The sequence below is a fragment of the Phyllostomus hastatus genome, unplaced genomic scaffold (genome assembly GCF_019186645.2).
Source record: "Phyllostomus hastatus isolate PE091 unplaced genomic scaffold, TTU_PhHast_1.1 phas_scaffold_28, whole genome shotgun sequence".
Lineage (NCBI taxonomy): Eukaryota > Metazoa > Chordata > Mammalia > Chiroptera > Phyllostomidae > Phyllostomus > Phyllostomus hastatus.
In genome coordinates, this window is record NW_025334022.1 from 3,486,844 (window position 1) to 3,500,197 (window position 13,354).

The window sequence follows — 13,354 nt, forward strand, 5'->3', positions numbered from 1 at the left end:
GAATCTTAATAGTTGGTTATCTGCATGCATGTGCATGTTTCTTTAGGCACATCTCATTTTATCGCAGTTCACAGATGTTGCATTTTTTACAAATTGGTGGCAGAACCCTCCACCAGCAAAAAGGTTATGGCTTGCTTTATTGTAATACTTGCTTTATTGCAGTAGTCTAGAACAAAACCTGCAATATCTCCAAGCTATGCCTGTATAGGCACACGTAAGTACAACATATTTCATAAATGTTATTGGTGATAGTGAACATCTGTGATCCATTTCCATTGAGGACAGACCAAAGAGGAATGGGTTTTTGTTGTAGCAGGAAACTTTTGAGTTCTATGTGTAGAAGAACTTCCTAACCATAAATGACAATAAAATATATTCTCCTAAGTGGATTTGTAGAATTTTTTTTCATGAGAGACTTGTAAAAATCAGGATATAAAATCATCTACTAGGATAGTTGGGATCTTAGGTGTTTAAATGGGGGAGAAGAGACAGGAGTATACAGGAAAAAGATATTAAGAGTTAGAAGACCAGGGACTCTAGTCCTGTTTCTGTCATTTATAATGGTGTAATTTTGAGTAACTTTCTATTTGAGATCCTCAGTTTCCTTACCCCAAAACTGAAAGAGTTGGAATGGATGGTCTTTTTCATCCAGCTTTATTGAGATAAAATTGACATACAGTCATGCACTGCATAAAGAGGTTTTGGTCAGCAATGGACCACATATACAATGGTGGTCCCATAGGACTATAATGGAGCTGATATTCATATAAGAAATGGAAGAATATGTGGTTAGGGAGCGTATCTTTTCCTCTGATGGGAACAATATCTAGTGCTTTGAAATAGATTCCCTCTCACTCACAGCACCTCAGTTTTGAGTGCACAGATACATCCCCATCAGTCAGCTCTTGACCTATTTTAGCACAGAAAAGCCTGTCCCCCATCACTACATAATGAGAGGATGCTACAGCCCTCCTGGATTTAGCATGATGGTCTTCAGTGTACATTGCCATACATTGTTTGTTGAGGACCTAAGATTCTGGAGAAGGACACAAGTCCACAGGAGCTACCTTCACAAGTAGTAAGTGCCACTGACACTTCAGTAAAAGCTGTCTGTGTTAGTGTGGAGCCAGCCTGTCCCTGTACTTTGCAAATATGTTCAGGTTGTAATGTTGTAAAGCATAGATAAGTTTCATTGCTTCCATCCATTCCATGCCAGATAGAGCCCTTTGTGCCAGGTAGTGTCAATGGAACCAAAAACAAATGTCTAAAGTCAAGCTACTGAGTTCCAGGTCTACACCCTGTCCGTGTTAAATATCCTCTGTTTTACGAATAGCACAAAGTTCCTTAATGTTACCACTGCTTCAACATGTGATAGCTCAAACCACATTGCCATGACAATGCCTATGTTCCTTTATTTCTCCATCTTGCTTCTTCTTCCTGCTGATCCTCAGGCCACCTTTCACTCCCTCCTGAAAGTCACTATTGTGGTGATCTATGTCTTACCCAGCCAGTTTCTCCTCAATATTTCCAATTAATTCAGCACACATGGAGCTTCATGTTCATGTTCATCCAGCCCAGAGTTCATGGAGCAGCATTGACAATTTTAATGCTCTGTTCCTGACCCTGTTGGAAGGAAGCATGGGCAGAGCTTGTGGGATGGTGTTTATAAAGTCTACAGTAGTGCCCTAGGCCTTCACATTCACTCACTGACTCACCCAGAGCAACTTCCAGTCCTGCAAGCTCCATTCATTAAGTTCTTTATAGAGGTGTGTCCCAGTTTTTATCTTTTATACCATATTTTCACTGTACCTTTTCTGTGTTTAGATATGTTCACATATCGTTCACATAACGATACTTATCATTGTGTTGTAATTGCCTACAGTATTACGTAACATACTGTATAGGCTTGTAGCCTAGGAGCAATAGGTTATACCATTTAGTCTAGGCATAGTAAGCTATACTATCTAGGTTTGTAGTAAGTGTAAACTATGGTGTTCACACAATGAAAAACTCTCCTAATGACATATTTCTCAGAACATATCCCTGATAAGTGATATATAACCACATAACATTGTGTAAGTTTAAGGTATACAATGTAATGATTTGATATACATATATACATATATGGGTGTGTGTGTGTGATTACCATAAGGTTAGCTAACATATTTATCACCTCACATGAATTACCTTTTTGTGGTAAGAATATTTAAGATCTAATCTTAGTAATTTTCAAATATGTAATACAATATTATTAACTACATTCACCATGATGTACATTAGATCCCCAGAAGTTATTCATATTCTAACTAGAAATTTGTACCTGCAGCCCATGGCATTCACCATTCTACTTTGTTTCAATGAGTTTGGCATTTAAGATTCCACATATAAGTGATATCATACAGTATTTGTCTTGGTCTGACTCATTTCACTTATCATAATGCCCTATAGTTTCATACATGTTGTCACAAATGGCAGGATTTCCTTCTTTCTCGTGACTGAATAATATTCCAGTATATATTATATTCTATTTGAGAGAGAGAGAGAGAGAGAGAGAGAGTTTATCCACCTACTAATGGACGCTTAGGTTGTTTCCATGTCTTGACTATTGTGATTAATGTTGCATGGGGGTGCAAATATCACTTCAAGATAGTGATTTCCCTTCCTTCAGGTATGTACCCAGAAGTACAGTTGCTGGATCATATTGTAGTTCTATTTTTAAATTTTTGAGGAAATCCCATACTATTTTCCATAGTTGCAGCACCAATTTACATTCCCACAAGGGATGCAAATTTACAGAGCACAAGGGATCCCTTTTCTCCACATCTTTACCAATACTCGTTACACCTTATCTTTTTTATAATAGCCATTCTGATAGGCATGAAGTGATATTTCATTGCGGTTTTGATTTGCATTTCCCTGATAATTAGTGATGTTGAGCATCTTTTCCTGTACCTGTTGGCCATCTATATGTCTGACTTAATGGTCTTTAATATCACTGATTGGCACCCTGATATCCCGTGAGTCTGGATGTCTAAAGATGAACTGGATAGGCTCACAAGGTTTTTTCTAGTTCTGAAATTCTGTCCATCTGTTGCTTTTGAAATGGAATACAGTTCAATTTCATTCTCTCTCCCCTTCCATCCCATCCCTGTCCCTCTCCCTCTTGACAGTTCGAACACAACTAGAGCAAGAACTCTGAAATGACCTATGTTCATTTCTAGTCTATCTCTATAAGGGGGACAGGCATAGAATCTCAGATGTTTAGTTTTCCAACCCTATGCCTATCATGCTAACCCCTACCCCTGCCAAAGACAGCAATATTCATGCTGAGGCATTTGTTGTTTCTTCCCTGGGTGTCCTGCTGCTGATTGTTGCTAATGGTAGTGGAAAAGGGGGATATTTTCTTGACAGCTAATGCAGGGCTATGGTATCTCCCACTGAGCTCAGTGACATTTTGCTAGGAAGAGTTGAAATCATGTACTCTAGCTCTCTTGTCACCCCACCTGCTGGCAGTTAAGTTATGTTTCAGTGCTACCTACTGCTGCACCTGAGGAAAATACCTTGGCCTGAGAGAAAGCTGGGAGTTGGGGGTAGATGAGTTGTGGGGAGATGGCCTGAATGGGACCTATACTATCCTACACATCTGGAGTCATGGCCAAGCATTCTGAATACTACCTGCTGCTTTAGGATCCTCTGATAATGGATCTTCACAATTTGGAACTGGATCCAGTTGAATCCTGAGAGCAGGCAACCTGATTCCAAAAACACCTGGATATGTTTAAGTGGTAAAGACCACCAAATAGATTAAATTCCACTTGCTACATCTATATCATCTACAGTTCAGCAGTGAATTCAATTTTTAGGAGGGTCTTGATGTGAAGGAATAGGTTACATGAAGGGAAACCACTAAAGACAAATCTCCTACTTCAAAAGGTATCACAGGTCGACTGCGTCTAAGTAGAAACTCAGTTGTCAATGTGTTTCACTGTGAATCTTCTCAATGTATACTCTAGGACAGAGCTCAAGAATACCAGGTCATAGCAGTCCCTTGAAGGGTTGAGCTCCTCCTCAATGTTTCTGTGTAGGATGCAGAGCTGCTGATGGAGTGGCTATATGGCAATTCATATTTCTATGCTAGAATAGGCTTCATTATGCTAGTAGATAGAGTCAGCCTCAACATATGGAACAGCAGAGATTACTCCAGGACTGTGCTCTATGGTCCCAGTGAAAATTAGCAGGTGAAGCCAGCCATATTGTATATTTTTATTGTTGTTTGTTAAGTAGCTGTGATATAAATCTCCCTCAAGCTGCTTATTTTCCTCTGTAACACTTCATTCACACATCCAGCTTGTCTTTGCTGTTCCTGATGCGTATACTCCCAGTTCCATCAAGTGAAGCTTCCCCTGATGCCATTTTAATCAAATTCACCTACATAAAAATATTAGTGGAGAGACAGACAAGTCCCAAAATGTTCATTGACCTATCCCCAGCTCACCCATAAGGGGCATCTCTATTACCTGAGATTGCTCTTCCCTCAACATGGGTCTCATGATCATCTGTTGTAGAGCCTCATTCATCAAGTTAATAAGAACCCTCAGTTTCTTTGGCTGCTGTAGACTATTCACTCTAATGCTGAGTGAGAGTAAGTAAATTGAACTTGCCTTACTGAGCAATATGAGCTGGATAGCTTGGGGACAGCCAAATACATAGCACTGTTATCCCCCCTTAGAGTGGCAACTTTTTGAGGACCAGATGATAGATGGATTCCCCAACTGCAGAAGACAGCCATGCAAATGAAGACATTCATCAGAACAAACCCATCACTATAAAGTGCTGGAAGGGATCACTGCATACCATCAAAGTGCCAAGGAGGGAAAGTGGTCTTCCCATCCTCACCCAGTTATCTACGGCCAATTTCAGCCTCTCAGAACAAAGAGAAGAAGGCAGCACTTCATACACTACACCATAGGTGGCAAACACAAGGCCCACAGGCCGAATCCAGCCCTTTACTCTGTTTTATCCAGCCAAGCACCTTGTTTCTAACTGGCGGCAGCACGGAGCTCCTTGCCCCTAGTTAAGGAGTAGTTACATTTATATAGTCCTAAAATTACATTCTGTCCTTGGAAGGAAACCACGAGGCTGATATAGCCTCTGGTGAAAACGAGTTTGACACCCTTGCACTACACAATGATTTGTAACCCTCAAACCAGGCAGATAACCAAGTGCTATGCACTGATATGGCACCCACTTGTTAAAATAGTAAAATATTTCTAAACCAGTTGGTAACTGGCTGTCACTTCAGATTTTCTCTTTGGGATGTCCCCAGACCACCCCAAACTCCAGAAAGTGAAGGGTAACAAGGGAATTGCAGATATTTGCCATATCCCTGCTCCAGTGCTATTGCTGGCATACATTCTTATGGGTCAGTTTCTTAAACAATATGAATACCACTGTGGCAGGCAGAATCCTAAAATGCTCTCCCAAGATTTCCCACCTCAATTGTCAGGACTATAAATATGATGAGCTAGCATGCTTGTGAGTATGTTGGATTTTGCAGATGTAATTAAGGTTACTAATCAAGGAGATTATCCAGGTGGGCCTAATCTAATCACATGAGTCCTTTAAAAGCAGAGTTTTCCTAAGCACAAGGAGGATTTGACACTGGGTTTCAAGATAGAGAGAGCCATAAACCCCCAAAGCATAATTAATGTAAAACTCCCTTTACATAAAAATAATAATAAAGAACTAGATAACCTAAAAATGTGTGCTGCCTCTAGGTCATAAGAGTGTCCCCAGCAGACAGCCTGCAAAGAAGTACAGGTCTCAGTCCTCCTACCACAAAGAAATGAATTCTGTCAACAATGGAAATGAACTTGAAAGCATATTCTTCTCCAGAACCTCTAGACACCAGCTCAGTTATGCTGACACCTTAACTTCAGCCTCGTAAAGGACACTGTGACTGAAGTAAACAAAGGGGACAGAAGTAAGAGATTAGGTTAGAGAGGTAATGGGGGTAAGGGACAGATCAAGTAGGGAATGATAGACTTTGTAAAGACTTTGGCTTATACTCTGAGTGAAATGGAGAGCCATCCCAGTGTTTTGAACAGAGGAGGTACATAATTTAACTTTCATTTTAATAAGATTGCTGTGGCTGATTGAGAAAAGATGAAAATGATGCAGGGGCAAAGACAGATAGACAAATTATGAGATCATTGCATTAACTAGACAAGAGCTAATGGTAGATTAGACTAGGGTAGTCATGATGGATGTGATGAAAAGTGGTGGGATTCTAGGTATATTTCAAAGATAGATACAATATGCCAAGGGAGCAGATGTGTAGTATGAACAAAAGAGAAGAGGCAAGGATAACACCAAGATTTTGGGACTGAGTAGCTGAATGGTTGGAGTTATCCCTTACTGAGTTAGGAGGAGTGTGGAGGAAGCAGGATGTGGGGAAAGCAAAGATCTAAAGTTGACTTTTACACATGTCATGTTAGAAATGCCTATTAGATATCTGAGCAGAGCTGTGGATTAGGCAGTGGTCCTACAGGTCTAGAGGGGAGGTCCAGACTAGAGCTAGAGATATGGAAGCCACCAGCATAGTGTTTGAAGCCACAGGACTAGGTGAGATCACTAAGGGAGTGAGTGTGTACAGGAAAAAGAATATATCCAAAAATGAGACCCAGGGCACTTTAATGTGTAGAAGTTGGAAAAACAGGATAAACTGACCAAAGGGACTGAGAAGTAAAAACCAGAGAGGTAGGAGAAAAGCCAGAGTAATGTACTATATTACAACACTCTATTTAAACTCCAGTTTACTGATAAGATCATATGCTAGAGAGTGGTAGAACCTGGATTTGAACTGAGGTAGTCTAAGTCCAAGACCCATGCATAGAACCACAGTATGTATCTCATAGACACTTACTCTGAAGCCAAGAAGCACCTGATATGCACTTCATTACAAGGTCCCTAGCATACCTTCTTTCTTTCCCTGAGCTGAGATTCTCCATCACCACCACCACCGCCACCACCCCCCACACACACACACACTAGCCCTCTTTTTATCCTTAGTGTGCCCACCAGACTTCCAATTTAAGGTATCTCCTCAGCTCTGTCCCTAATACTCCCAGCCTCCGCAAAGGAACAGACAACCCACCTGAAATCACTACACCCACAGAGGGAACAAAGTCCAGAGCTACCAAACTCATTTGTGTGACAAGAACTCCTTATTCAATTTACTCATCCTGCTTTGGAACCTATTATCTCTCTGGTCCTTCCCAGACAGTTTTTACTTGCTCAAAGCCTCTCTTGAAATTGTATCTTCACCAGCAAATGAATATTCACCCTCCTCCACTTTCAGCAGGACTGACTAGCATTCTCTCTGCAAAGGCTGCAGGGGGCACCAAAGGCTGACTCTTCAGAGCCACTGCATGTTGCCTGGGCCTGATCTGGCTCTCCCTCTGGTGGTCTGACACAAAAATGGATTCTTTTTGTCATTGTGCATCAATGCTAACTCATGGTTTTGTAGGCAAGCTATCTGAGAGGCTGCCTTTGCTAGGAATGAAAGCTCAAAATGCTGAGGATATATTTTGGTAGGTCTCAGCTGACCAGCAGCCTCTGCTTCCAACAGCAGCAGCAGTCTTTGATGACTTTGGTCACTGACAAAGATGCAATAGGGAAATGGGAAGAAGACAAATGCAAGGAAGTAGGTGTTCTTTCCCTGTGCCAAAGGGCAACCGAACAGAGCAGACAGATATCTGGACTGCTCCTCTGAATTTGGGGTTCACCTGTCCTGGATGGGCACTAGGAACATCAGTAGTTGTCATGGAAACTCCACCTTGGGTAACTCAAACAGAAACAGGACCAGCTATGCAAGTGAGCAGAAGGCCTAATGCCCAAAGCATACTTCTGCCCATCTGCTGGTGGATGCCCTTTATTCTTCCATCCATTCACTTAACAATAAATATCTCTTGGATAGATAAATGATTGAGTTTAACACATACAGGGGTGGACAACAAGTAGGTTTAATGTCAGTATGTGTAACACAGAGTTTATTCTTGTATTATTATTTATTAACTGTTGTATTATGTTCCATATGAAAAACTGTAAACCTATTTTTACTCACCCTGTATTTACTGAGAGACTGCTCTATACCACACATTCTGTTCTTGGCACTGGAGATGCAATAGGTGACAGGTGAACAAGATTCGGTCCTTGTTCTCACATAGTCTACAATCATGGAGCTATGGTTTCAAATATCACTATTTTAAGTTCATTTCTTTACCTTAAGACTGCCCTTAACCTTTTGGGTTTCTTATTGCTTTGATAATCTGATGATTACGGACAAAAAGTGCATATGTGAGCAAACATGCATAAAATTTAGTATAAAATCTCTGAAGATTTATAGAGATCCTCCCACAGTCCCCAGAAATCCCTCACCTTAAGACATTGTTCCCAGTTATAATACAAATATATTTTGAACTGTTAGTAGCTCACTTATGACTAGATATAAATTAGTCCAATAGCTTAGTGATCAAGTTTTCCTATGAGGCCAAGCAAGCAAAGAGATACCATGAAGGAAGTGGAGTTGGAGAAGACTGGAGAGGCAACATCAACAAGAAAAAGGGATTGGAGGCACTGGAGGAAAATGTCACCATCATCACAGTTTTGCAAAGGGTCAGGTCTATGCAACAGTCCCTAAGCCAAAGTTGCCTTTAACCCCTACATAAAACAACAACTACCAATTGACAATTGGGAGATAGAAATGACTGTTTTTATATTTTGAAAGATTTCAGAGCTGAGTCTCAGGAAGAATTGTTCATTGTGGAAGACCTGGTCTTCCTATGGATCAGTGTCTGAATGTTCTCTTCATAGGTTACAAATAATATCTGTGGACAAGTCAAATGCCCATGGCCCAGAGTTCATAGTTGGGGGATATGATTATTGACTTCTGCCTTCTTCCTATTATCCTTGTCTGGGCACCAGGAATCAGTTGACAGAAGCTAAGTAATACAAATGTTCTTTAATTTCATAGCAGCTTGAGGATTAGAACCTAAATATGAGTGCTGAGTAGTTAACATTAATAAGGTCTCTCTCCCTCCCTGTGGTCCCTGGAGCCCTGTGTTGTAGCTTGGCTCAACGTGAGAGACAGCATGGGCCAGGAAGTATCCTCTAGCCACAACACAGAAGTCACAACACCCAGAAGGAGCCTCAGAGGTTACAACCCACTGCATTACTCTGCCTTTTACTTGAGATCTGACAGTAAAATTACATGATCTCGGCTGTCAAGGTAAACCTTTTGTTTAAAAGAGGAAGAAAGAGAAGATCTAGGAGTAAAGGTAATTGTATTTATCTCTTCCTTATTCTCCTTTTTTTCCCTCACAGGATTTTGCTCTCCCAATTTCCCCTGGATGTTTGAACTTACAGAAGTCCTGGCCTATAAAATTGTGAACCAATCACAAAGGCTTGATGAGAAATACATTTTTCTTAAAGCTGCTCTTGATAAATGTGGCTTATTAGGAATCCCTGATAGTGAAAGAAAAAAAGTATTGCAGGCCTCCTCATTCATTAGACAGTGAACACTAATTATTAAAGATCTGAACTACCGAAATTAGAATCCTCTTAACTGACTCCATCAAAGTTTCTATTGGCCTAACCTTAAAGCTTACTGGAGGTACAGAGAAGTTTTCATCACCCCATGGAGTCTCCAGGCAGTTATGCCACAGGGTTTTGCTCTTGATGCCTTATTTCATACATTTTGTATAAGAAAACTAACCAATGCATAAACACTTTATGCTAAAGTCCCTTATCCTTAACTAGGATACACTGTGTGACACATAGTAGGCTCTCACTTAATAGCTAATGAATAAAAAAATTAATGAAATTTTTATATGTATGTGTGATGACAGAGCTACTGACAAAGCAGACCAAGCTGAACCTTATTTTTCTCTGGTTCTCAAGTTGGTAAAGTTTTTTTGTGACAGGAGGATGGTGAATATTTTAGGCTCTGAGGACTCTAAGATCTCTGTCACTCTTTTTAATTCTGCTTTTGTAACAATGAAATAAGTCATTGAAAATACATAAACAAAGGGGTGTGACTGTGTGCCAACAAAACTTTAAAGGCACTGAAATTTGAAATTCATGTAATTTTTAAGTGTCAAAAATATTAATCTACTTTGATTTTTTCCAAATAGTTAAAAATGTAACAACCATTCTTAGCCTGCAGGCTATACAAAACCATGGGGCAGGACATATTCAGCCCTCAGGCCATAGTTTGCCTACTCTTACTCTAATTCTTTCAAAATATTTCTACCTTTGTAGACTGAAATTACATGATGATAGGGACTTTGGTTTAGGTTTTCTTTGTATTTCCCTGGTGCCTAGAGAAATGTGGGAAATACAGTGGCTACTTAAATACATACTTTTTAACTGAATAATAGAGAAAAGCTTGGAGAAATCTCTGGTCTACAGTTTGTCAACTGTGTTAGAAAATTCATAGTGTAGATTTAAATCCATTGCAACTGGTTAGTGTCTAGAGATGAATAAATTTCTATGCCAATAGGCAGGGGCATTATTTAACTGAAAGGAAGTCTGCCTAGATGATGGGTTTCACAATTATAGTTAATATAGTGCTTTATAAATTCCAAAGCACATTTGCATATATTGTCACATTTGATCTTCACAAGAACTCAGTGAATGTAGGTACTATTATTTGCACATTACAGGTGAGGAAACAGGCTTCCAAAAAGTTGAGACCTGCCCAGTATAACATGGCAAATTTGTCCAATCATTCATTCCTTCTTTCTACAAGGACTTGAGAGTCTGCTATGTGCAAGGAATTAGGTCAGAGTAAACTCAGGTCCAGTGACTCTACAGAAGGTGATATTTAGAAGCAATCTGGAAAATAGAAGTATGGCATGGGGAAGGAAGCTACAGGTACGCTCCTGATAAGTGAGGCAGGAAGTTAGAAGACACATGCTATAACAATTTGACTATATGGGGTCAGACCTGTAGCTTTTCCCATTCCCAGGTGATAAAACATACCTTTCTCTTCTTCCCAGACTGAGAGATGAAAACTGCACAGTAAGATCAGCAAACCACCACTCATCACCTTTTGATTGCTTCTGTCCTTCAAAAAGAAAAGGTTCCCCCACTCCAAAACTAAAAGACACTGCCAGGCAGAATAGTCTATGCCTCCTTGACTACGGGCTCAGTTTATATCTCTGGAGATCCCTAGAAAAGATGGCAAGGAGTTAAGTGGGCTTCAGGACTGCCACATTTGCTGTGAATGGTGCTCCCAGAATTATACAATATACAACCTGCACAGCTGAATGCAAGAGCCCTGCAAAGTTTGCTTCTGTAGCAAAAATAATAAACAAAAAACAATAAGCTAAAGGAAACAAGAAGAGAATCCTGGGCAGGTGGAGGCCTGGCCAAGTGTATAGAGGGATCTATTTGTAAAAATCTCACAGATCTGATAAGGCTCTATTTATGTACCTTTTTTTTTTTTGGTACTTTTCTGACACATGGGAGTGAGCATGCTGCTTATTGTGAAATCCTACCCAGTATACTTCCCAAAAGGACAGTCTATCTTCGTGGTTAAGAGCTGGAGTTTTAGAGTTCACATGATCTAGATTTGAACTGTGGTCTCCAGTTTCTAGCTATGTGTCCTTACACACATTTCTTCACTTTGGTGAGCTTTACTCATTTACTCATAAAATACCTCATCAGACTGTTGTGAAGACTATAAAAGATACTATACTTAAAAATGATACATAACATTATTGATGATCCATTCACTTACATATCTGCCTTTGGATCTTCAATTAGTTCTTCCTGCAAAAATATTGTACATCTACTTTGAGCCAGTCTCTAGGACTGCAATATAAATAAGACAAAGTCCCTAACCTCAATGGGCTTTCTTTCTAGTGGGGAGCCTAAAAATAAAAGTCTGTTCAAGTGATTTCTGATGATTGGTTTGAGAGAACTAAACAGGGTGCTATGAGATACAGTAAGAGAGAAGCCCACTCTAATTTGGTTGCTCAGGGAAGGTCTCTTTGAGGAGGTGATATTTGAGCTGAGAAATGACAGAAGAGAATAAACTCTATTTTCTTGTCTAATAAAAAAGCAATTAAAATATAAAAGAAAAAACATTTCCCAACTCCCTCTCTTTTCATCCAGGTCATTATGCCTTCAGTCATTCTATGGAGGCTCTTGGAGGAGTAAAGCCATGAGTTGCAATTTAATTGGGGGTGTGAGAGAAGGCAGGAGGAACATTCTTCGGGGGGTATTGGTGAGCCCATACCAAGGTTCAGAAGGACTGGCAGGAGAATAAGGAGCAGACATAGGGATTGAAGAATGAGGATACAAGTTCAGGCTACCTGGAGCTTCTGATAGGGGATGGTGTGTGGCAGGATGTTAAAGCAAGGCTGAGCATTCCAGGCATTATCTCACCGAATGCCATGAGGGTTGTTACTGTCTGAGCATTACCCCTGTAGGTAGTAAGTGAACCAAGTGAACTTCCAAGTGATGGAAGTCACCATCAGAAGACTCAGATTCTAGATCTGCCTTACTACAAATTAGGTGTGTAACCCTCAAGATGTAATTTCTCTCTCCAGACCTCAGTTACCAGATAATAATTAGGGCCCTTGACAACTTTGCAAGGTGGATGAGACAATCAAATGAAAGTGTGTGAAAGCACTTGGGAAATTATACTCATAACTCTAGGCAAAAATATGAGGTACTGTCTATCTAATATCCCTTTCTCAGGGCAAGCTAAAAGGTGAAACATTTGACATCTGATTTCCTGGTCCATTCAGTTTGAAACTCGCCAGAAAGCACTTTTTAGAGAAGGTAGCTCCAAAAATCACTACAGAATCCCTCTCTGTGATGACCAGCACCCTTTGTCAGGATGTAGGGAGGCCAATTCTTCTACCATGTAAGCTCAGGGAGCCCTGGAAGTACAATTAGAGATTATATATGGTCTGACTTACTATGGTTTGACTTACGATTTTTTGACTTTACAGTAGTGCAATAGCAGTACACATTCTGTGGAAACCATACTTCAAATTTTGAATTTTGATCTCTTGTCAGGTTAGTGATATGCTGTCATATACTCTCCTGTGATGCTGGGCAGTGGCAGTGGGATGATTTTGCCCAAGTGTAGGCTAATGTAAGTGTTCTGAGCACATCTAAGATAAGTTAGGCTAAGTTATGATATTTGGTAGTTTAGGTGAGTTAAATGTATTTTGACTTACAATATTTTTGTTACTCATTTTTAAATTAATTTAACACTTTTATTGTTATTCAAGTACAGTTTTCTGCCTTTCCCCTGACCCCTCCCCACCACCCCAGC

General features: G+C 40.1%; 1 protein-coding gene across 1 annotated transcript in view; it reads left to right on the top strand.

Moving 5' to 3' along the window:
- The window catches only part of TRPC5 (transient receptor potential cation channel subfamily C member 5), a 346,676-nt gene that overhangs the window by 318,759 nt on the left and 14,563 nt on the right, over nt 1-13,354 (top strand). The gene's annotated exons all lie outside the window — the stretch shown is intronic.